The 25538-nt window shown below is 39.1% G+C and overlaps 1 non-coding gene across 1 annotated transcript; it reads left to right on the forward strand.

Annotated features, from left to right (window-relative positions):
- The first annotated feature begins 21725 nt into the window (after nucleotides 1–21725).
- LOC145607548 (small nucleolar RNA R71) lies at nucleotides 21726–21832 on the forward strand. Its single transcript, XR_014105582.1, has one exon. It is a non-coding gene; the product is annotated as a small nucleolar RNA R71 (small nucleolar RNA).
- Nucleotides 21833–25538: the final 3706 nt, after the last annotated feature.

A 25538-nucleotide genomic window follows, 5' to 3' on the forward strand; every position in this document is an offset into this window, starting at 1 on the left:
TAATCAAATTAACCCTAAACAAGATTATTAATTATCTTATTAAGCGTGATTACAAGTACCAATTCCCTTTAAACATGCATAAAAGGCGTGATCAAGCAATAAATATCAAGCAAAAAAATAATAATCATAATCATAATAATTATAATTATCATAATTAAAATAATCATGTTAACAATAAAAGCATAATATTAATAGCAAGATCCTAGGCATGATACTAACAAACCCTAGCATGTCACTAAGAAATAAAAATCAAAGCTTTAACCCTAACATGATACTAACAATCATAAATATTAGGAAGAACATAAAAGGCAACATACTTTTTATCATACTTGATATTAAAGTTACCCTAGACATGATATTGGGAAGATCAAAACACCCTAACATGACACTAGGAATCATAGCAACAACCTAAGCATGATTTCTATATCATAAAATCAATAAAAACCATTAAAGCACTTACTTGGATGCCTCGTACCTCTTTCTAATAACAAAATACACACGTTAGTAACTTGAAGCAAAATATAAAATCAAAGAATTAAATTAAATAATTGAAATAGAGATTTGGGACCAAACCCTCAGAAATTAAAACCTTTCACGTCTAGGGCGAAGGCAACTTCGAATTTGGCTAGGTGTTTCTAGGTCTTGTGAATGCGGAATTTTGTAAGAAAGGTAGGTTTAGAAAAATGAGAGAGAAGCTTAGCTTTGGAGAAAAAGTTGATTGTAGATTGGAGATTATAGATGAGAATTGTAGATGAATTAAAACGGAGTTTTTAGAAGGCTATTTATAGAGAAAATCAGCCAAAAAGATAGAAAATCGAAACAGAGTTCTGACGCGCAAAAACAAGGTTAGCGCCAGACGTTGACATTAGCGCCAGGCGCCAGGCTTAGCACTAGGCGCTAATGACTGGCGTTTGACGCTGATTAAGTTTCTGACGTGTTTTCTGAAATCAGATAGAAATTAACCGTACAGGAGGATAAAATCGTATTTTCCTCAAAAACATTCTTTTATTCTGATTAAACTCTAAAAAGTCAACAAAAGTCAATTTATCAATGCTAATTGAATTAGGAATGAAAAGAACTTTCTTGAAGAATCTAGAAGACTAAAACCATTCCTAATTGCATTAGGAATGATAAATCCATATTAGGCCCTCCCCTAGATCATTGGGCAGCATATAAGGCTCAAACCGGGCCCAGTTTAGTAATTTGTCCATAACTTCCTCATTATTCATTAGAATTAAGCTTATAATATATCGTTGGAAAGCTCTTTTCAATCCCTATCCAACTACAATACTATTGGACCCATATCATGGAACAACCAAACTGGATTGGATGTTTTCTTAAAATAGGTTTTAAAAACAGAGAGAAGAGAAAAGAAATTAAAACTATCCGCAACATTAGACTTTCCATACTTTCACTTCATTCGATTACGATTCGAAGTGAAAGGTATTCATCACCGGGTTTGGTTTTGGGGAGACACAAATGGGTGTCTACAGAAGCCCCCACTTTGACTAAGTTTGGAGAAACGCAAGTTTCGAAAACAAAAGTGAAAGTATCGATAGGGACGGAGAATGATTCCGAACGTTCTGCGATCCTAAATCACTCTTGTAACGCCGATACCTGCAAACTAGCGTTAGCTAAACAGATAAAAGAGTTAAGAAACGCGTATCTTGCACCGTCGAGCACACGTCTCTGAAGGTAACCGATTTGCTACTGTATTCTTGTATTTCTGTAATTATTTGACGACCTCCTACAAGCTAGAGAATGCCACCTGAAGACTGCTACGCTTGTAACTGCCTCCAATTCCGCCATGATAGACTTCTGCAAGCTAGAGAACCCCATCGAAGATTGATTTGCTTGAAACGACCTCCAGTTGTTTGTGACAACTCCCCGCAAGCTAGGGAACGCTGCCGAAGATATCCTCGCTTGAAGCTATCCTCATTTGTAGCGATAATATTCCAAAGAAAATTACCGAAGACCCACGCTTGTCAATCTTTAAAAGCTCGCTTGAACTTTGTTTCCATTATGCCAGTACGTCGGCGCTTCTGCTGCTTTTGAACCTGTATGTCGGTGCCTTTTGCGATATGAACCAGTATGTCGGTGCCTTTTACGATGAGCCAATGCTTAGGCGCTTTAAGCTAAGTGAGACGATCTTTCATCAGGTCAATCACTTTATGTAATTGTAATCAAGCCGATTACTAAAAATCTTGTCAAATTGCTTAGAGGGGCTAACTGGCGTACCAAGGAACCCAAAATATATTGCAAAAGTTTGGAACAACCGCACTGAGTGGCTGAGAAGTCTGACGCCACTGAAATAACGCTAACGCCGCTTATTTGGCTGTAGCGCCAGACGCTGGTACTAACGCCAGGCGCTAAGCCTTAACGACTGACGCCAAGGTTTGACGCTTGGCGCTAGATTCGGGTTTTCCTTAAATACCCTTTTCTTCTTCATTTCCGCTGCTGCTGCTCGCGTTCTTGCTCGAGAAATTCTCATAACATCATTTGATTCGTTCTTGCTCGTTTCTCAACCAAATTCGCTCAAATTTGTTGCAAATCAAAGCTTATTCCATCCATTTTCCCGATCTATGTAAGTTTCCTCCGAACTCACACCGTTTTTTATGAATTTCGCATGCATTTGTTCACGAACTTCTTGAAAATTCAAAATTTAGATTGCTTAATTCACTTTGTTTGTCGAATTTTATGCCATGAAATTTCTTGATTATGTTTATATATTGCCTTGGGAGTAATTTGAGACTTGTTTGACTCAATTTGGTGAAGAAACAAACAAATCACCATTGTTGAATCTCTTAAGGTCGGGAAGACAATGTGGCTTGTTCATGATGTTTTTGCTAGCAATTCTTGTCCAATTTGTCACAATAATTACTATATAGTGTTGCAAGAAATTGTTTGATCGTTTGAAAAATGCCGTATATGCTCAATTTAAATTTGTGCTATGTTTTAGTACTACGTACTCTGTTTTTTTTTTTGCAAACATAGTATCATGCGGCTAGGCGAACCTTAGATACCATAGAACCTTAATTTATAATGATTCTGCACAATGTAGCATGGCTAGACAGCGAGGCTCTGGTTCACGGTCCCGAGACGTTCGACGGGAGCATGAGTCTGTAGAGGACGACGCTGATCCGTCCACTTCACTCGGTTGACTTCCTGAGTGGGATGAGCGGACCTTGTACTTCTATCTCGTCCATCATATCTCTGAGAGGGTGAGACGGGGCGTCACAGTTGGGAGGACACGTTGTCACGGTTCCAGTTGCGACGGTTTGGGCGACCTGTACAAGATGTACATCGCCAAAGACGACGAGACGAGACTTCTATGGAAGTCTTGCGGACTAACTGCACTGTTTGAGACCTCTGAGGCCATGATTATATTGCCTCTAGCGGGGGCCACCATGTAGTCCGTGCTCTGGTGGAGTTCTTTTGGGACACCACCAACACTTTCCACTTCCCTTAGGGTGAGATGATAGTCACTCCGACCGACTTCAGTCTCATTACGGGACTGGAGTTTAGCTCTGTAGCGCTGCCGTTCGACAGCGAGATCAGCGTCTTTTCTCCCGAGGTTGAGGAGATGCTGGGTCCGATTGCTATTCGGGCTCGTGTTGAGGTGGAGTCCACTCAGTTCAGCGCGAAGGGGATTCGCCGCTCGACTCTAGCAGCGGATTTTGATGATGGTGCGACTACCCGAGAGCAGCGGGTGCGCATCTTTGCACTTATCTTGCTGTCAGGGACGTTCTCTCCTGACAAGGGTAGTAGGGCGCTGCTTTACTACCTTCCTGCTGTCCGTGATCTACACCGGATCGGGACTTACGACTGGGCTAGCTTAGCCTATGCTGATTTCATCCGAGCGTTGCGGGACTTGTGTCGACATCGGTCCTTCACGGGGAACGTTGCTCTATCCGGTTTTTGGAGGATCGTAGAGGTATACTTTATTTCATGTAAAGTTTAGCTCTAAATTTTAGTTAGCACTCGCTGATAATTTTTGCTTCTTATAGATCTGGTTCTACGAGTACTTTCCCTCAGCTGCGCCGGCGAGACCGTCGCCGCGCAGGTTTCCAGTAAGTGCTTCTTGGGGCAGCCGCCGTGTGGGGATGTCCACTGCTTACGTCCGAGATTGGATCATCTCGTTATGGTTCTTTCCCTATTTGAACATTTTGTGATACCTTCGATAAATTCTGGTCTGATAGACGTTCTTTGCAGGAGTCTGATGTGCTGTATCGACCGTGGGTCGACTTGGAAGTTCCTGGGCTAGCCGCGCAGTATTCTGCTGAGCGTCGCTATTTCTTAGGGACTTATGGAGCGGTCGCGTATTTTGGAGAGAGGATTGCCATTCATCATTCCTCGGATACTTTTGTCGTTCCTGCTCCTCCACTGCGTCACATGTTTAACGCTGCGAGGTTGGAGAGCATGTCAGAGGGAGCTGGTACCCCTTGGCAATCTTACACGATCCCTAGGCGGTGCTATGAGGAGGAGATACTGCCGTTGTTGGCTCTAGTTCCTGTACCTGCTGAGGATGTGGCAGTATGATTTTCAGCTTTTACTTTTCGTTAAGTAGCCCCCAAGTAATGCTTCACTGATTCTGATTTGCTTCGTCAGGGTGGTCCTGCTGAGTTCGTGCTACCTCGTATGTCCATCCACTATCAGGGGACATATGGGCCGATTGAGGAGATGATTCCTCCGGCTCCTGAGAGCGAGCGCTTTGTGGAGCGGTCGATTCCTCGTCACCAGACTCGGGTAAGCTTATTTATTTGCAACTTTTGTCCATATATATGTTATGCATGTTTACTGACTTTATTTTCCTGACAGTTTTCGCGCGAGGTGGTCGCGGCGATGACACGATGTATAGATGCCTTCCGGAGCCAGCTCGTCCGGATGAGGAATGTGGCTATATGCCGTCGAGACGACGCCATTCAGGAGGTAGCTTCCCTTCTTATGTTTTTGCATTAGCGCTTCTATTTTGCATGTTTCTGATCTTAGTTTCTTTTGCAGGGTCAGCCCATTCCTTCTCGTACCCGCACGAGACCTGAGGTACGGAGGGATCCGGCGAGGTCTAGCTCGAGACGTCGCCGCACTGGTTCGGGTGGTCGGGGCGGTCGTTCTGAGGCTGCCCTTACTGAGGCGATAGAGGGCTCAGGCTCTTCATCTCAGGGTGCACATGCTGCGCTGGTAGGCCAGGGAGAGGCTACCTCGGCTCTTAGAGGTGGTGGGATGTACGAGGTCGACTCGTCATCGCAGCAGCCTCCGCAACCTCAGCCTCAGGTTGATCTTGGGTGGACGGGTCCTATGTTGAGTTTTCCTTCTCCCAAGGAGACCGGAGCTGGAGCTGGAGCTGGTGGAGAGGTTACTCCTTGTACGACGCAATTTTATGAGATGATGGGTGTACGTCCCTCGGCGCCGTAGTTTGTTCTTGTGCTTTTTATTATTTCATTTTGACTTTGTATAGAACTTTGCCTTTAATTAGACTCATTATTTAGACATGCTTGTATATACATACTATTATGAGTTTATTCATCATTTATCGTTGTTTTTCATTTTTTATTATTGTTATGTGCATGTTTGTGTGTGCAAAGAATTGTGAAAATTAATTTTGCGCAAAAATTCCGTCATTTTTATTATTGATGGAGGGTATACGACTTTCTTTCCCAAAAAAGAAAAAATGAAAAATAAAGGAAAAATTGCTCCCATTAATCTGAACTTTGCCCCATCCGCCGAAATTAATCCCAACTTTCGTTTATTATCTATTGCACCGAACTTTGGGGGGTATTAATTTTTATTGCACCCAAATGACTTGCAACCGGTTAATCAGGTAAACATTGTTGACTTGTGATTAATTGCACACGTGTCGCATCATGATAGGCTTAAAAAAAAATCAAATTAAAAAAAAAACCCACGCACAGCCACCTCCACCACCACCACCACCCTCAATCGCCGTTCACCCTAACCCCGACCCTTAGTTTCACTGGAAAACGGTCGAACAACCCCCGACTTCCACTAAAAACCACCGGCCTTCCTCCACCACCCATCCCAGACCCCGGAAACAACCTTAACATAGTGGTTTTCGTGGCTAATTGACGGGAAAAGGGGGTGCCGTTTTCGTGGGAAGGGGGTGAAATTGAGGGTGGGGGAAGGGAAAAGGATGGATTTTGAGGGTGAGGGAGGGATGGACGCCGTTTTCCGGCGATGGGGGAGGGGTTTTTGGGGGTGGGGGAAGGAAATGGGTGAATTTCGAGGGAAGGGGGAGTGCTGGGCGGCGGATCTGGGGTTTTAAGGGTGGTGTTCGGGGGTGGGGGAAGGGGTGGGGTGGCTGGGCGGCGATTTTCGATGGTGGGGGGATGGGTTTTCGGGGAGGGGGCCGAAATTCCGGCGGGGTGGGGGTGGGGGTGTGGTGTTTTCCGGGAAAGGGTAGGGGGCTGGGTTTGGTAGGTTTTTTTTTTTTTAATTTTTGTTTTTCTTTTTTTTTTGGACTTATCACGTGTTGACACGTGTCTAGGTAACCTGCTACATCAGGTTGGCTGACCTGTTGGGTGCAACGAAAATTAATACCCCCCCAAGTTCGGTGCAATAGATAATAAACGAAAGTTGGGATTAATTTCGGCGGATGGGGCAAAGTTCAGATTAATGGGAGCAATTTTTCCAAAAATAAAAGGCAAAAAGAATATTGGATTTATAAAAACTTGGAAGTTAGTCTAAATAAAATCCGAAAAATAATATAATTAATATAATAGTTATATTAATTAAGAGGAAGGAATAAATGAATTCTTAGAAAAAGATATAAAAGAAGAATAAAGAAACCGTAAAGTCATTGGCAGACTCGAATCAGTTCAAAAACGCATTTTTTTTTGGAAAGCTAATAGGATAAGACACATTAGCGCCAGCTGGCGCCACGCGTTTTGGTGTAGCGCCAGGCGCTATACTTAGCGTTTGGCGCCAGGCTCTAGCGTCAGGCGCCAATGTTTGGCGTCTGGCGCTAATGAGCGCTGACACCGAATCCTTCCTGGATTAAAACTGTGCCGATTTTGTGTATAAATAGCCCCCTGCCCAACCGATTTTCTTCATAATTTTAGTAAATAAAATATTTTCTTAGCTTTTAGAATAGAATAACAACATGTCTCTAGTCTCCAAAAGTTTTACCAACTATACTCATGAATGGTGTCGGTCTCAATGCTTAGGAGAGGAAATAGTTAGACGTGTTTCACTTGGGGGGTATTTATGGTGTCAAAGGGGTAGATCTTGATTTAGATTTTATTTATACCGCTCTAGAATATTGGGATGTAGATACTCATTGCTTTAGAATAGGGTATGATGAAATTAGCCCTTTGCCGGAAGAATTCGGTGCTATTTTAGGCTTCCCTGCATTAGATCTTGTAATAATCCCTAGAATAAACAAATATTATTATAAGGATTTTGAATGCTTCTTCAATTTAAAAGACAAAGATCTATCAAAAATAGTAGATGGTAGCATAGTCAATTTGAAAGAATTTTCTCGCCATTATTTTGATAGACCTTATTCTGAATCTTTCCATGTTTATAGAGAAGAAGGGCTTTTCTCTTTTGTATGCTCAATCAATATTTTTTCACTAGTGGTAAAAATAATGAGGGTCAAGCAGTTATATCCACTGTTTTAGAGCAAATTGAATCTGGGAGAAATCCAATGCCCTTAATAGTTGGAGAGACTATGCTTAGCCTTGATGAATTAAAGAAGAATCCAAAAGCGCCTTTTCGAGGCTCTCCAATTTTATTACAGGTAGAAAAATAATATTTTTAATTACAGAAATCAAAAATATATTTTTGTATAGGAATAATAATTTATTTGCATTGCAATTTTTAGAGATGTGGCTAATGGAAAGACTACAATTAATTAGCCCTCCAGACAACATTGAGAAGTATACTCCAAATTGCTTCGTGAGAAGGAAGAAACGCTTCTCTAAGATGGGGCGCCATGAATGGAATAAGGTCTTCGAGTCTTATAATTTCGCCATCAAGTGGGTCATCCCTTGGTGGAAAATAGAAAAGATGGTTGGTGTCAACAAGCAGTCTTTCTGCCGTCTTTTAAGCTTGTCCCGAATGACTTTTTATTATCCCTGTAAGGTAAAGAGACAGTACGGCCTACTTCAGACTATTCCTCCCGGCGATCTTCGTCGTCCATATGAGTTCCCTGTTTCTCAGGAAGTAGACAAATTTGATGCTTATTGGAGCGCTAGACCTTTATGGGAAGTGATTACTCAAAAGGTTCCTCCTTCCCTGCCCAATGATGTGAAAAGTGGCTTCTGATGAAACCTTCAAAGGACGTGAAGAAAAATCAGAGTAAAATTGATGTGAAGAGTCGTCTAGGTGACAAAGTGATTCCTGTTAAGGAACGCTTGGGTGAAAGAATTGAGTTCAAAACACCTACAATGCCTAAGAAGAAAAGTAATGCGAAAGATAAAGGAAAAAGGAAAGCTGACACCACAGAAAAGAAAGCTTGGGTAGAAAAGAAGCATGGGGTCCTAGCTAAGGGAGAGACTATTTACTCAAAGATTGAACGTAGGTCCTCTAAAGGATGCCTACTAGCTAAGGTTATGGATGTGGAAGAAGACATAGACAAGAATTGGAAAAGGGCTAAGAAAGAGAAAAAAGATTAAGAGCATTGCTTAATTTTCAATTATTAGACTTAGTTTTTTTTTTTTTTTTTTTTTTTTTTTTTTAAATTCAAAGTTAATTTATTTAAGCTTTATTTAAATTCCATCAATAATGTAATTTATTTTATTAATGAAATTGCAGCTTTTTAATTAAATTATTTACTTTAAATTAAATTTATTAAAGCAATGAAAACCGAAAAATTAATTTTTCCAGAAATTTTTTTCGAGTACGGAAGTCGAAAATTTTCCGAAAAACGCCGAAATATTCCCAGATATTTTACTGTAAATTGGCGCCACTATTCTGCGACTGGCGCTAGCTGCGGCAGTCTAGCGTCAGGCAACGGAAGCTGTCGTCTGGCGCTAATGTTCATCGGCTGGCGCCAGAACTTTTTTCGTGACGCCGATGTCTCGTCGATCTTCTGTTGAATTTTTTATTAAGTCTGGGATGCGAGATTTGAAATAAATAAAGTGGCCGCACCCGTAAAGGGTTGCCTACGTATCCTTTCTTAAGGAATCAGGCCAAACGTAGCTTTCTTGAGTATCATACTCAAGTAATTATGGGTAGTATTTTTTAAGTTGGTCAAGATTTGTCATGTTCGAGAACTCATTGCCATCCATGTCAGTTAATTTTGCTACACCTTCTGACAGGATTGTTCTGACAATGTAGGGTCCAAACCAATTAGGTCTGAATTTTCCCCTTTGGATCTAAAACATTTTTCCTTAATGCTTTTAACACCAAGTCTCCTACTTTGATGTTTCGTGTCTTGACCTTCGTATTAAAATGCCTATCCATACGAGTTTGGTATCATTGAGTGTGATGTAGAGCTTCTAGTCGTTTTTCATCAAGTAGAATTAGCTCCTCATATCTTGCCCTAGTCCATTCAACTTCATCGAGTTTGCTTTCTAATGCGATGTGTAGTGATGGAATCTCTAGTTCGACAGGTTGTACGACATCTATTCCATAAACCAAGGAAAATGGCGTATTTCCTGTTGATGGGCGAATTGACGTGCGTGTAGACACCCATTTGTGTCTCCCCAAAACCAAAGCCGGTGATGAGTACCTTTCACGTCGAATCATAATCGAATGAAACGAAAGTGTGGAAAAGTCTAGTGTTGCGGAAAGCTTTTATTTTCTTTTCTCTTCTTTCTGTTTTCGAAAACCCACTCTATTTTATGAAAACGTCCATTCCAGTTTAGTTTGGTCCATGATAAGGGTCCAATAATGGTGTAATTGGTTGGGCTTGAAAAGACCTTTCCAACGATAAATTATAAGCCCAATTCCGATGAATATTGAGGAAGTTATGGCCAAAATACTAAACTGGGCCCAAACCGGATTTTACCTACGACCCAATGATCATGAGGAGGGTCCAAAGGTTTAATCCTATTCCTAAACTAATTAGGATTGATTAGAATCTTCTATAATTTTCTAAAATATCTTAATTATCCTTTTTTGAAAAGATAAGATTAAGGAATTTGATTTAAATATAAACTTTCCTTTTTTATAAAACTTTCCTTTTTTAAAATCCTAATTATATTCGAATTTAAACATGTTCTAAGACAGTCAGATATTATTTTCGTGCCTCATATTTTTTATCCAAATTTTATATGGTTGGATAGATCTTTAAATTATCTTTCCAATGATATATTATAATATTAAATCCGAGCTATAACGAAAAAGATATGAATGAGACATGAAACTTTATCCAAAACTGATACCGTCCTACTATTTCAGCTATATCTTTTTATCTACAAAATATTTTAATCTGATTTTAATTGGATTGGAAAGTAGACTTCAAGATCTTTCCAACGACATATTATATGCCTTATTTGGACTTCTGGATCAAAAGATATGATAAAAACAAAATCCGTAAAAACTGCTGTCTACGAGTTTTATTTCGATTCGAATTTGGATTCTTTTCTTAAATCTTTGACCCTCTTTTTTCCTATAAATAGAAGTCATATCTCCCCTTTTTCAATCACCAACTCTCATCAAGATTTTCTTGATTATTCTCTTTCTCTCTTTTTCTAAACTAGCCTTTTCTCAAATACAAAATTCCGCATTCACAAGATCTAGAAACACCTAGCCATATTCGAAGTTGCCTTCGCCCTAGACGTGAAAGGTTTTAATTTCTGAGGGTTTGGTCCCAAATCTCTCTTTCAATTATTTAATTTAATTGTTTTGATTATTATTTTCCTTGAAGTTACTAACGTGTGTATTTTGTTATTAGAAAGAGGTACGAGGCATCCACGTAAGTACTTTATTGGTTTTAATTGATATTATGATGTAGAAATCATGCTTAGGTTGTTATTATGATTCCTAATGTTATGTTAGGGCGTTTTGATCTTCCTAGTATCATGTCTAGGGTAACTCTAATATCAAGTATGATTAAAAGTATGATGTCTTTTATTTTCTTCCTAATATTTATGATTGTTAGTATCATGTTAGGGTTAAAGGTTTGATTTTTATTGCTTAGTGACATGCTAGGGTTTGTTATTAATCTTGTTAGTATCATGCCTAGGATCTTGCTATTTTTATTATGCTTTAATATTAACATGAACATGATTATGATTATAATTGTTATTATTATTATTATTATTATAATTATTATTCATGATATTGATTATTTATTATGTTGCTTGATATTTATTTATTGCTTGATCACCTTTATTGCATGTTAAAGGGAATTGGTATTTGCTATCACGCTTAATAAGATAATTAATAATCTTGTTTAGGGTTAACTGTGATTATAATTCAAGTGATCGCCAATAATAGTTTGTTTGTGCATTAAATTCAACCAACATAGATTAAACAGGTTTAGGGTTAATTCTATTGATTGTATGTTAGTCAAAAAGCGCACATGAATACGAGTAGAATAAAGTAGAGGCCTATTATTAGGGCATGTTCAATCTCTTTTAGGTTGGATTTGTACCTTCATCCCCGAACCCTATTTTGGTTCATGACCTTATGGAGTTGACGATCTCTTGGATCGTTAAGGGGTGTAACCTTCACCTCGTGAACGGTTTACAAGTTCCTTAAAAACTTGTTGGCGACTCTTTTGCTCTATCTTCTTCCCTTTTGGACGCCACCGTACTTTAGTGTATGATCACAGTGGGGTTCAAGCTAGTGGGATTTTAAAGGCTTGAAATTATTCCCCACAGTGCGATAACCCCACAATGCGAAGTGAAGTTTGTTAGGCCAATCCTTGTAATTTTCCGTCATTTTCTCGATAATAGTCTTTATATTTTTATTAGCTGCTTCGACTGCTCCATTTTCCTGAGGTCTATAAGGGGAAGAATGATGATGTTGAATGCCATATTTCTGTATCAATTCTTCACATTCGGCTTGAAAGTGAGTTCCATTGTCACTTATCATTTCATGTGGGACTCCGTATCGACAAATAATATTTCTTTCGATAAAGAGTGCTACATGTTTTGCAGTGAGTTTAGCGTATGATTGTGCTTCGACCCACTTTGTGAAGTAATCAATTGCCACTAGGATATATTCGTGACTTTGCCGATGATGTCAATTCCCCATGTAGAGAACGGCCATGGCGACGTGTAGGTGTAGAGCAAGGATGGAGGAACGTGTTGTAAATTAGCATAGATTTGGCACTTAGGGCATCTTTTTACGTATTGATGGCAATCCCTATTCATTGTAGTCCAATAGTATCCTTCTCGCATTATCTTTTGGACTAACATCTTTCCATTTACGTACGTGAGTTCCACAAATTCCTTCGTGGATTGTAGACACCCATTTTTGTCTCCCCAAAACCAAACCCAGTGATGAGTACCTTTCACGTCGAATCATAATCGAATGAAGCAAAAGTGTGGAAAGTTTAGTGTTGCGGATAGTTTTAATTTCTTTTCTCTTCTCTTTGTTTTTGAAAACTTATTGTAAGAAAACATCCAATCCAGTTTGTTTGGTCCATGATATAGGTCCAATAGTAGTGTAGTTGGATGAGGATTGACAAGAGCTTTCCAATGATATATTATAAGCCCAATTCCGATGAATATTGAGGAAATTATGACCAATTTACTAAACTGGGCCCGGTTTGAGCCTTATATGCGGCCCAATGATCTAGGGGAGGGCCTAATATGATTTATCATTCCTAATGCAATTAGGAATGGTTTTAGTCTTCTAGATTCTTCTAGAAGGTTCTTTTCATTCCTAATTCAATTAGCATTGATAAATTGACTTTTGTTGACTTTTTAGAGTTTTAATTAAAATAAAAAAGCATTTTCGAGGAAAAGATACGATTTTATCCTCCAGTACGGCAAACTTATCTGATTTTCGAAAACGCGTCAAAAATAGGACTAGCGCCTGACGCAAGGCATTGGCGCCTAGAGCTAGGCCTGGCGCTAGTGTTAGCGCCTGGCGCCAATCAGCTGGTGCTGGCGCCAGCTCTGTTTTAGGTACGCCAGGACTTTGTTTTGTAAATTTATCTTTTTGGCTAATTTCTCTATAAATAACGTATTAAAAACTCCGTTTTCGTTCATCAACAACCAGTTTTCAATTTCATTCACCTACAACCAGTTTTCATTCGCAATAATCAATTCTCTCATTCTCTTCATTCATCATCTCTATTTCTCTCTTTTCTCAACTTGCTTTTACATACAAAATTCCGCATTCGAAAGATCTAGAAACACCTAGCCATATTCGAAGTTGCCTTCGCCCTAGATGTGAAAGGTTTAATTTCTGAGGGTTTGGTCCCAAATCTCTCTTTCAGTTATTTAATTTAATTGTTTGTTTATTATTTTCCTTGAAGTTACTAACGTGTGTATTTTGTTATTAGAAAGAGGTACGAAGCATCAAAGTAAGTACTTTAATTGATTTATTGATGTTATGATGTAGAAATAATGTTTAAATTGTTATTATGATATTCCTAGTATCATGTCTAGGGTAATTTTAATATTAAATATGATTGTTACGATGCTTCCTATTATCTTCCTAATATTTATAATTATTAGTATCATGTTAGGGCTAAACATTTGATTTTTATTGCTTAGTGACATGCTAGGGTTTGTTATTAATCTTGTTGGTATCATGCCTAAGATCTTGCTATTTTCATTATGCTCTAACATGAATATTATGATTATGATTATTATAATTATTGTTATGATGATTATTTTGATTATAATTGTTATAATTATTGTGATGATTATTTTTAATTATGATTATTTTGATTATGATTGTTATTATTATTATTTTTATGTTGCTTGATATATTTATTTTTATTGCTTGATCACACCTTTTATGCATGTTTAAAGGGAATTGGTACTTGTAATCACGCTTAATAAGATAATTAATAATCTTGTTTAGGTTAATTTGATTATAATTCAAGTGATCGCCAATAATAGTTTTATTTGTGCATTAATATTCAACCAACATAGATAAACAGGTTTAGGGTAATCCTATTGATTGTATGTTAGTCAAAAAGCGCACATGAATACGATCAGAATAAAGTAGAGGCCTATTATTAGGGCAGGTTCAATCTCTTTTAGGTTGGATTTGTACCTTCATCCCCGAACCCTTATTTGGTTCTAGACCTTATGGAGTTGACGATCTCTTGGATCGTTAAGGGGTGTGACCTTCACTTCGTGAACGGTTTACAAGTTCCTAAAACTTGTTGGCGACTCTTTTTTGCTCTATCTTCTTTTCCTTTTGGACGCCACCGTACTTTAGTGTATGATCACAGTGGGGTTCAAGCTAGGGGGCTAACGCTTGAAATATTCCATTCATGGACTATCCTCATTGCTCTTTGGGCATCCTTTTTTCCTACACATAAGAGAGCTCGACCCTTAGGTACCCTTTTATGTAGCTCGTTGTCTATGAGTACGTATTGGGAAGCCAAGAGTCTTAATGCTCATTTTGCTCTTTTGTCAGCATGGGGAGGGTATTCTCCTTTGGTGACTGACAGGGTAAAGTCGTATCCCCTAATTAAAAGTAATTTCTAAATCCTCTAACTATGTAGATAGGGAAGTAGGGTCGAATCCATAGAGAAACGAGTCTTTCTATTCCTAATTAACTAATATATTATAATCAAAGGGAACTAAACTACGAAGATTTGGAATAAGGAGAAAACAATGAATAAAAGGATCTAGGGCATAGGCTCACCAATAAATAATATTTCAGGGTAAAACATAATAATCAATCATCAATGCATAATCAATCAGATCATAAAGGGCTTTCACTACGTATTACAATCACACAATTAATTTACCGGTATTAAATCTCATCTTTCGAATCTCGACATAACCATTTATAAATTAACCTGCCCATTGAAACTAGACCTAAACATTAATTCTCATCTGTCGAATCTCGAATCAATATTCTTAAACTCATGCATAAAAGATCTGCGCAAATCTAGTCACAGAGCATTAATTCAATAAATAGGAAATTAATCTAGCATTGACAATTAACAACAATAAATTACCCCTTTATATTATTTATGGATCCCCACAAACCCTAGAAATAAAACTACTCACGCATAATAAAAACTAAACTAATCAAAGCAATAAAACAAGGCATGATCAAAGGAATAAAATAAACAACTAAGATTAAGAGAAGAGAAATTGTTACCAAAATAAATCTGGAATTAAGAATCAAATTAAGAACAAAGTATAAGAGAGAGAAACTAATCTAAAAGCTAAGTAGAGCGAGAAAATCTAAGAAAGAATTAAGAAAGAGTAAAAGAAGGTAAAGAACAGGGTTAGAAAAGGTACTAAACTCGTTTTACGGAGAAGTATTTATACTCCGTAAGAATCCTAAACTAAAACAAACTTAAACGTCAAAATTAACTCCTAATAATAATATGCGCCCGATCGGGCGAGGCACCGCCCGATCGGGCGCGCCTTCGGGCGCCGACCTATGCTTCCCTCGCCCGGCCGGGCGCGCCTCCGGGTGCCAGCCTTTTTGGCCGGGCGGCTCTCTTGGGCCACTGTTTGGACTACGATTGGGCTCTAATTCTTCGGGCCAATCTGGGTTTCCTCTTCGGGTCTTGAATACTCGGTCCAAATGCCCCGGTATCACATATACCGAGCCCTTAATCACCGGTTTGATGGCTCTAACCGGCCTTGAGCTATAAAAACTGGTCGTGCTTCTCCAATGCTCGTAATTGCTCCATAATATCTCGGGAAAATGCTCTAAAAGTGCAAATCCCTACAAAAGTCAACCAAATCTACGAAAACACTAGAAAACACCAATTAGTAATAAAAGTGGCTCTAAAGAGCCAAAAACACTACTAATTATGACCAAGGGACGGGGGTAAAATACTATATAAAATAGACACATCAAACTCCCCCAACCTATTTATGTGAATAATGCCCTCCCAACTCACACTCTCGTGTGTATAAAACAATGAACACTCAACCTACTAGTCGACTCGAAATATGTCAAATCATAACTTGCATTGATAAATAACACTTTCATATTCATATAACTCTATGCACAAAGGTCGGAAGGTCTTTGAAGCTTGTAATGTAAGGCTAGGGTAAAGGGTAGGAATCATTTGGGAACAAGTGAGAGAAAAGCTATGCTTAAGGGAGAAAATCCTAGTAAAACCCATGATCAAAATAAATAATGATCAACATCTCCTACATAACCAATTCTAACAAAAATCCACCAAATATACTCCAATCATAATAAACAATCCCAACTCTTACAATTTCACTCATAAGATATAATAATAAAGAACTAGAGTGAATAAACAAACTTTGAACTACTTATTTTTTTTCCTTTCTTTTTTTCAATTTTTTTTCATCTTTTTTTTTTCTCTTGAGCAACCTTCAAATAGAACATTTGAACATACGAGACAACTTTTTATTCTTTGCTCTTTTTTCCTTTTTACCTCATATTGGAAATTTTCAACTTTGTAGCACAAAACATCAATATTTTCCAATCATAATATCAAAGAACAATCACTCTTCTTTTATTCCCACATTGTGCAAATAATAAGCACACCACAACTCCCTCACCTCACCAACTAATAGCTCCCCCAAGCCAAGCTTGGGACTAGTAACCAATGGGGCTCATATAGGCTTGTAATGTGGCTAATAAACAACAAAAAGTCAAGGCAACAACATGGGTAGCAAGAAGGGAACAAATGTATCTACAATCATCTGGAGGCTACCTAAAAGAATGAACGCCTTCGTCCTCCTCAATGTGCATAATAATGAATCATATAAACATTACTTATACTTGCAAACCAATACTCAAATTCATTGATATACCAGGAACTAACACACATTCCTAACCAAATCAATTAGTCAAGCACTATATTCACAAGTAGTTGGCAAAATTGACGCATGTTAAGGTCTCAAGGCAGTCAAACATCAAATCATGATCAACTAATCCACAATGCTTATCATCAATAACCAAGAATCAAAACAAAATTTCTCAAGTAAGGGGCACATGGAAGCATGATTTACAATTCATTGGAACATATTTTTGGATTTTTTTATTTTTTAATTTTTTTGTATTTTTCATAAATAAGAAAGAAAATAAACCAACCTAGATTGAAATAAATCTAACCTAGAAAGCACACAAAAATAAAAGAAAAGAGAAAAAGAAATATACCAAATCCAAAATCTCCCCCAAGCCAGAATCAGACAATGTCCTCATTGGCTCGGGAACTAGCCCAACATAGCTAGTCTAGATCATCCTCATCCATGGAGCCGAACCCTGCACCTCTACTGCCACCTGCACCACCTGCACCAGAAGAGCTACCACCAAAATAATCATCATGAAAACTCCCCCCCGCCGGTCCCCCGAAAGGAATGTCCTGGCCGTACCCATGGAAGGCAGAATAGTCAGTGTAAATACCATGGGCAGTGGGATCCCTATCGTATCCCTGGGGTGGAGGCTGAAACCAGTCAGGGTAAATAGCATCGTCGGGAATGTTGCCCCGACGAGCATAATCATCGTACATAGGGTAGAGAGCTCTACCCTGGTTCCTCTCCAGGTACCCTAACCTCTGGTCTATGGAGCCTACCATCCTCCTAAGGCCAGTGTGAGAATGCTCTATACGGCCTAAAGCCTGACCTATACTCTGAAGGTCCCAAACTGGGTCAGAGTCAACATGGGGGACGGAATGAGACATGCGAGGTGGAGAAAACGCTACCTCAGGCTGAGGCTGAGGCTGGGGTGGTGGAACTGGTGGTGGTACTGGTGGTTCTTGCCCCCTAGAGTTGGCAACTAAAAGGTCATATGTGTAAGATGCTTGCCCGGGGGGAAAAGCGGTCAAGTCAGGACTAGGTAGGGAAAAGATGGGCAAAGGCTGCTCGGTCCCAGTCCTAATACACCAGTGGGGTGTCTGCTCACTGTCCGGTCGTACCCACCCCAACTCCTCAAAATACGTAGTAGTCATATAGGTATCTGGTCTACAGTTTGTCAGTTGGTGGGGTCCACCCTCAATAAAACCGGCCTTCTTCACTGCTATTCTAGTGATAAGGCCTCCTATACGATTGGGGGTGCGAGACTGGGTACTAGCTGTGGCATGTCTACTCAGATGGTGAATGATGTACCTACCTATGTTCAATTTCCTAAACCCATACACATAGTGTCCTATAACAGCTAGTTCGTTGGTTTGGGCGTTATGGGGCTCGTTCCTACCTAAAAAACACAAACCCGCAAATCTTTGCCAGATTTTTGGGATAGGGTGATGAATAGGTTTGGTACTAGCATGTTGGGGGTCGGGAGTAGTCAAACCAGTCAGAGCATGATAAATGTCATCCATTTTGTAATCAGCATGCCATTGTAATGGTAATTCAGAATTCAATTCAAACAATTTACAAAATTCCACAAATGTTAAACTAATATTCCTATTGTTCAACCTAAAAATTAAATTCGGTCCATTTCTACTATTTACAACTTTCAAAGAAGACAAGAATTCACAAGTTAATTCACGGTCTGTAAGATAGTGCATATCAACGAATTTTCTCATGCCTATGTCATTTAAAAATCGTTTCACAAAATCATACAAACCATAAGTTTCTAAAGTAGGGCTGTGTAACCACCGTGAAGGAATTACCTCGCGCCTGGCTAGGTGTTCTAGCCGCTCCTTTTGCTCCTGGCTAGCAATACGGATCGTTAGCTAGAACGGGAGTTGTAAATCCGGGTCATACTCCTCCCTCGAGCTAGAACTCCTACCGAAAATAGATCGAGCCCTCTTCGAAGCCATGGTAAAAATGGGTATGAAAATTAATTTGAATGGAATTCGAAAATTTTGATATAGAAATGTAGAGGATGAAGAGAGGATTAATAATATGTAGAAAGTTTTGGATTTGGGTGAGAAATGGAGAAGAAAACTTAGAGAGAAGGTAGAGGTTTTAAGTTTTTAGAGAGAGAAAGTTATGGAGGAAAGAGTTAGAAATGAGAAAAGAACGAAGAAAGAAGAAGAAGAAGGAGGTCGGGTGTGTCGCGCCCGGTCGGGCGGGTGGTCGCCCGATCGGGCGATCTGATTTTTAATTTCTGCTATGCTCTCGCGCCCGGTCGGGCGGAACTCGCCCGATCGGGCGATCTAAAATACCCGATTTCATATACTCTCCCGCCCGGTCGGGCGCCCTTCGCCCGATCGGGCGATCTGTTGAAAATTTTTTCGTCTCTTCTCGCACCCGATCGGGCGAGATTCGCTTGATCGGGCGATCGAAGATGTCCGTAAATGTCAATTTTTGCGCCCGGTCGGGCGAAAATACTCAATTTTTTAACTCAGCTTGCGCCCAGTCGGGCGAACTTCGCTCGGTCGGCCCGAGGCTATTTGACGAATTTATTTGCTTTCTTCAATTTTTGGCTAACTCTTTTCCTTCAAACCTGTACAAAAACTCATAAAACTCATTAAATTCCCTCATCTCTCCTCTCATAAGAAAAATAAGGAGAAATTAGTCTAAAAAGCATTAAAATACGGGTTGCCTCCCGTAAAGCGCTGGTTTATCTTGGTCCTGCACGACCTTCTTACCAAATACAAGAACTAGGACCCTTGGCCTAACGCTTGGTCGGGCGGTTTCTCACCCAGTCGAGTGGTGTTTAGGCTACGATGTGGCTTCCTGACATATCCCGTGGGACGCCAATTCAACTTATCTGGTGGATCCTCCTTGACTTGGATTGGGGGTTATTCAATGCTACGCACTAAAGATCCCTCTTTGATCGAGGGTTGCTTCAAATTGTCATTGCATTTGGCACTTGCAACTCGATCTGGCGGAACACTCACCGTAGGCTCAAATTCCACAACTTGCTTGATTGATTCCACCTTTTCGTCCTCAAAGCCAAGACCGACAGTGTAGAGGGCTCTTTCTATTGCATCAACTTCCTTCTGCCATTTGTCTATCTCATCTGAAAGGGATGCAACACAAGATACCGCCTCCAAGGGATCTTTTACAAGAGCTTGGGGCTTGTTAGAATAACTTTGAACCACATTAACACTAAAGCACTTCTTCTCAGTCATGGGGCTTTTAGGGGTATTATTAAGATTAAAAACAATTTTATCGTCCCCTACTGATAGTGTTAATTTACCACTTCTCACATCTATAATTGCTCCTGCAGTGTTAAGGAATGGTCTACCCAAAATAATTGGGGTTTGCATATCCTCATCCATATCAAGAACAACAAAATCAACAGGTATGTAAAATTTACCTACTCTAACGGGAACATCCTCTAAAACACCTAAGGGGTATTTGAAAGAACGGTCGGCCATTTGTAGAGTAATATTAGTAGCTTTTAATTTACACATATTCAATTTGGAACACACAGATAATGGCATGACACTAACGCTAGCACCCAAATCACACAATGCATTATCAATCATTAGATTGCCTATATGACAAGGGATAGAAAAACTACCCAGATCTTTTAATTTAGGTGAAGATTTATTTTAAAGTACGGCACTACACTCTGCAGTGAAAGTTACTGTCTCTACCTCACTAATAGACCTTTTTCTTGTCAATATTTCTTTCATAAATTGCATATGCAGGAACTTGTGTGATTAATTCATTGAAGGGAACTGTTACCTTCAAATCTTTTACCATCTCCAGGAACTTACCAAACTGCTTATCCAAATTTGTTTTCAGTTGACGATTGGGGAATGGAAGTTTGATAATCGGCTTTGGAGCATTATTTCTCTTATCTGGAGTGGCCACCTTGTCTGGAGTCATACCCTGCAATGTAGAATTAGATATATTAGTACTATGCTTTAGCCCTACAGGGCTATTAGCTACATTATCAGGTTTAACGAAATCAAGATTAGCATTATTTACTAAAACAGGTTCATCAACTCTGGGCATAGGGGGCCCTTCATAGTTTGGACCACTCCTTAGACTAATTGCATTGGCTTGATCCGTAGGCCTGGTCGGCTGTGCTGGCAGAGCTCCCTGTTGGCGGGCTCCTAGAGTAGTGAAAATTTGCGCAATTTGATTATCTACAATTTTATGATGTGCTAGAATTGAATCAATTTGTGCATCTCTACTCTCCATGTGCTTTTGCATATTAACTAGCATCGCTCTAATTTCTACCAAGGCAGGGTTAGAAGATGAGGAGGATTGTTGTGGTTGGTTTTTCTGGCCAGCATTGGGATGGTAATATTTCTGCTGTTGTTGTTGTGGCGCCTGTGGTTCTTGTGGTGGTGGATTCTGAACATTAGTACTCCGGTAGGAAAGGTACGGATGATTCCGGTACCCAGGATTGTAGGTGTTGGAGTATGGGTTATTCTGCCTATAAGCTTGAAAGGCATTAACTTGCTCCACGGAACTCCTGCAATCTTGTTCCCAATGACCTAAAATTCCACAATTTTCACTGAAAGCCTCATTACATTATTATTAATTGCAGAAACATTAGCTATATTAGAAGTGCTAAGATTATCTAATTTTTGGCAGATAGAGGTCAATTGAGCTTGCAAAAAGGATACAGAGTCAACACTATGCTTCCCCTTGTTATCAAAGCCTCTAGGATTCCCATATTGGGAATTATGTATTGCCATATCTTCAATAACCTGACCTGCATCATAAACATTAAGGTTCATAAACCTCCCACTAATTCCAGAATCTAAAATTATTCTAGATGAATTTCCAATGCTATTGTAAAAGGCATGGATTAACTGCCATTGTGCCAAATTATGGTGGGGGCATTCTCTTTGTAGGTCCTTGAACCTCTCCCAAGCCTCATATAAAGTTTCATCGGCTTCTTGGGCAAAGTTCTGAATCGCACTCCGTAGTACGGGTGTTCTCTCTGCAGGATAATACTTGTTATAAAAATTCAAAACAAGAGTTTTCCAGTCAGTTATACAAAGTGCAGTTCTATTTAAACCATTAAACCATCATTTGGATTTTCCAGTTAAAGAGAAAGGAAAGAGAATCTCCCTGATTTGGTCTTGTGTGACCCCGGCTTGCCTGATGGTATTACAATACTGACAATAGTCTGCAATGTGAAGATTTGGGTCTTCACCCTTGGCTCCACTAAATTGCTTCATCTCTATCATCATTATAAATTGGGGTTTAATCTCAAATTGTACCCCATCAAGAGCCGGAGTGGGAGTGAGATGCGGAAAATCTGTAAGCTTTGGTTGTGAGTAATCACTAAGCTTCTTTGGAGCCGTCATCTCTGATTCTTGATCTGAGGATACCTGTGAATCACTAGAACCAGTTGGAGGATCTCGGTGATTATTATTATCACCAGAATCCGCAAGAATTTGCTTGTAAAGCTTCTTATGTCTATGGAAGGATCGTTCGATCTCAGGATCGAATGGGATGTACCCTGATCTGGAACACCTGGGCATAAACAAAAAAAAAACTAAAAGCAAATATGAGATTTGCCTCAAAGAACTAACGTTCTCTGAGACAAAAAGAAATAACCTAGACTACAAAAAAAATCAGAAACAAAAATAAAAACGTTTCCCCGGCAACGGCGCCAAATTTTGACAGGGTAAAGTCGTATCCCATAATCAAAAGTAATTCCTAAATCCTCTAACTATGTAGATAGGGAAGTAGGGTCGAATCCACAGAGAAACGAGTCTTTCTATTCCTAATTAACTAATATAATCTAGATTATGAAGTAACCAATATATTATAATCAAAGGGAACTAAACTACAAAGATTAGGAATAAGGAGAAAACAATGAATAAAATGATCTAGGGCATAGGTTCACCAATAAATAATATTCCAGGGTAAAATATAATAATCAATTATCAATGCATACATTAATAAGATCATAAAGGGCTTTCGCTACTGACAGGGTAAAGTCGTATCCCCTAATCAAAAGTAAATACCTAAGTCCTCTAACTAAAGTAGATAGGGAAGTAGGGTCGAACTCCACAGGGAAACAAGCCTTTTTACTCCTAATTAATTATTATAATCTAAATTATTTAAGTAACCAATATTTTTGGGAATAAATTCTATACTACGAAGAATAAGTTTAGGGAGAAAAACAATAATAAGAAGGCCTAGGGTCACAGGTTCACCAATAATTAATATTCCGGGATAAAACATAATAAATAATAATTAACATTGAACAAATAACATGATTAACAGGCTCTCGCAATTTACTAGATCTAAGTTCCTATTAAAAATAGCCTTTAATATTAAATTAACATCTGATCGATTCATCAATTCAATATTGCTAAACATTCACAATCAAATTACATCTGCTCGATTCATAATCTAATTGCAAAGAATTAAAACAATTCAATAAGAAATTATCATGCAATACCAATAATCAATAATAACAAATTATCCCTTCATATTAATTATGGATCCCTATAAACCCTAGAATTAAACTACTCAGACATAATCATAACTAAACTAATCAAATAAATAAAACAAAACATAATCAAAGAAGTAAATGAAATGGCTGAAATTAAAAGAGAAGAAATTGTTACCAAAAGAAATCTGGATTAATGAAAGTAATTAAGAACAAAAGTTGAGAGAGAATTTAAGAGAGAGAAATATCCTAAGTAGAGAGAGAAAATCTAAAAAGAAGGTAATCCAAAATTACGTACATAATTCGTACTTAAACATTCCTCAAAACAAACATAAAAACTAATCTAATCAGCTCTGAGAAAAACACGCGCCCGATCAGGCCCGCCTTTTTTTGCCTTGCTTACTGCTGGTGTGCTGCGCCCGATTGAGCTTACGCTTACCTGATCGGGCGCGCCTCTTCCTTGAGGGTCTTTATGCGCGCAGCCGCCCGATCGGGCGTATGCTTGCCCGATCGGGCCCGGTCTTCTTCTTCGAGGCTTGGGTTTCGATTGAGCTCAATTCCTCGGCCCAATCTAAGTTTCCTCATCGGGTCTTAATTAATCAATCCAATAGCTCCGATATCTCATACCGAGCCCTTAATCATCGGCTCTCCCTGATCCTGGGCTTCAAGAGTGGCCGTGTCATTCTAGCTTCCGTAGTTGATCCATAAAAACCCGGGAAAATGCTCCAAGAGTGCAATTTCCTGTAAAATACAACTAAAACTACGAAAACACTAGAAAACACAAATTAGTAATAAAAGTGGCTCTAAGGAGCCAAAAACACTACTAATTATGACCACGGGACGGGGTAAAACACTATATAAATTGGATTTATCAACTACGTATTACAATCACACAATTAATTTACCGGTATTAAATCTCATCTTTTGAATCTCGACTTAACCATTTATAAATTAACCTGTTTATTGAAACTAGACCTAAACATTAATTCTCATATGTCGAATCTCGAATCAATATTGTTAAACTCATGCATAAAAGATCTGCGCAAATCTAGTCAAAGAGCATTAATTCAATCAATAGGAAATTAATCTAGCATTGACAATTAACAACAATGAATTACCCCTTTATATTATTTATGGATCCCCACAAACCCTAGAAATAAAACTACTCACGCATAATAAAAACTAAACTAATCAAAGCAATAAAACAAGGCATGATCAAAGGAATCCTAAACTAAAACAAACTCGTTTTACGGAGAAGTATTTATACTCCATAAGAATCCTAAACTAAAACAAACTTAAACGTCAAAATTAACTCCTAATAATACTACGCGCCCGATCGGGTGCCCCTTCGGGCGCCGACCTTTGCTTCCTTCGCTCGGCCGGGCGCGCCTCCGGGCGCCAGCCTTTTTGGCCGGGCGACTCTCTTGGGCCACTGTTTGGACTACGATTGGACTCTTATTCTTCGGGCCAATCTGGGTTTCCTCTTCGGGTATTGAATACTCGGTCCAAATGCCCCGATATCACATATACCGAGCCCTTAATCACCGGTTCGATGGCTCTAACCGGCCCTGGGCTATAAAAACTGGTCGTGCTTCTCCAATGCTCGTAATTGCTCTATAATATCTTGGGAAAATGCTCCAAAAGTGCAAATCCCTGCAAAAGTCAACCAAATCTACGAAAACACTAGAAAACACCAATTAGTAATAAAAGTGGCTCTAAAGAGCCAAAAACACTACTAATTATGACCAAGGGACGGGGGTAAAATACTATATAAAATAGACGGGGCTAATACGGGAGGATTTGCGAGATAGGCTTTGATATTTTCAAAGGCTTTTTGACACTCGTCATCCCATATTATTGGTACATTCTTTTTAAGCTTTTTAAAGATTGGTCCACATATTGTCGTCAATTTTGATATGAACCTGCTTATGTATTGCAACCGGTCAATAAATCCTTGAATCTGCTTCTCGGTTTTGGGCGGTGGCATTGACATGATTGCCTTGATCTTGGTTGGGTCTATCTCTATTCCTCTAGAGCTTATGACATAACCCAAAAGCTTGTCTGAGGTGACTCCAAAAGCACACTTAGATGGGTTCAACCTCATATTGTATTTTCTTAGCCTTTCGAAGAATTTTCTTAAGGCTACTTTATGGCCTAGGCGATCTTTTGACTTTACAATCATGTCGTGCACATATACTTTGACTTCTTTATGCATCATGTTATGGAGT

This window comes from Chenopodium album, chromosome 2 (genome assembly GCF_948465745.1).
Source record: "Chenopodium album chromosome 2, dcCheAlbu1.1, whole genome shotgun sequence".
Lineage (NCBI taxonomy): Eukaryota > Viridiplantae > Streptophyta > Magnoliopsida > Caryophyllales > Amaranthaceae > Chenopodium > Chenopodium album.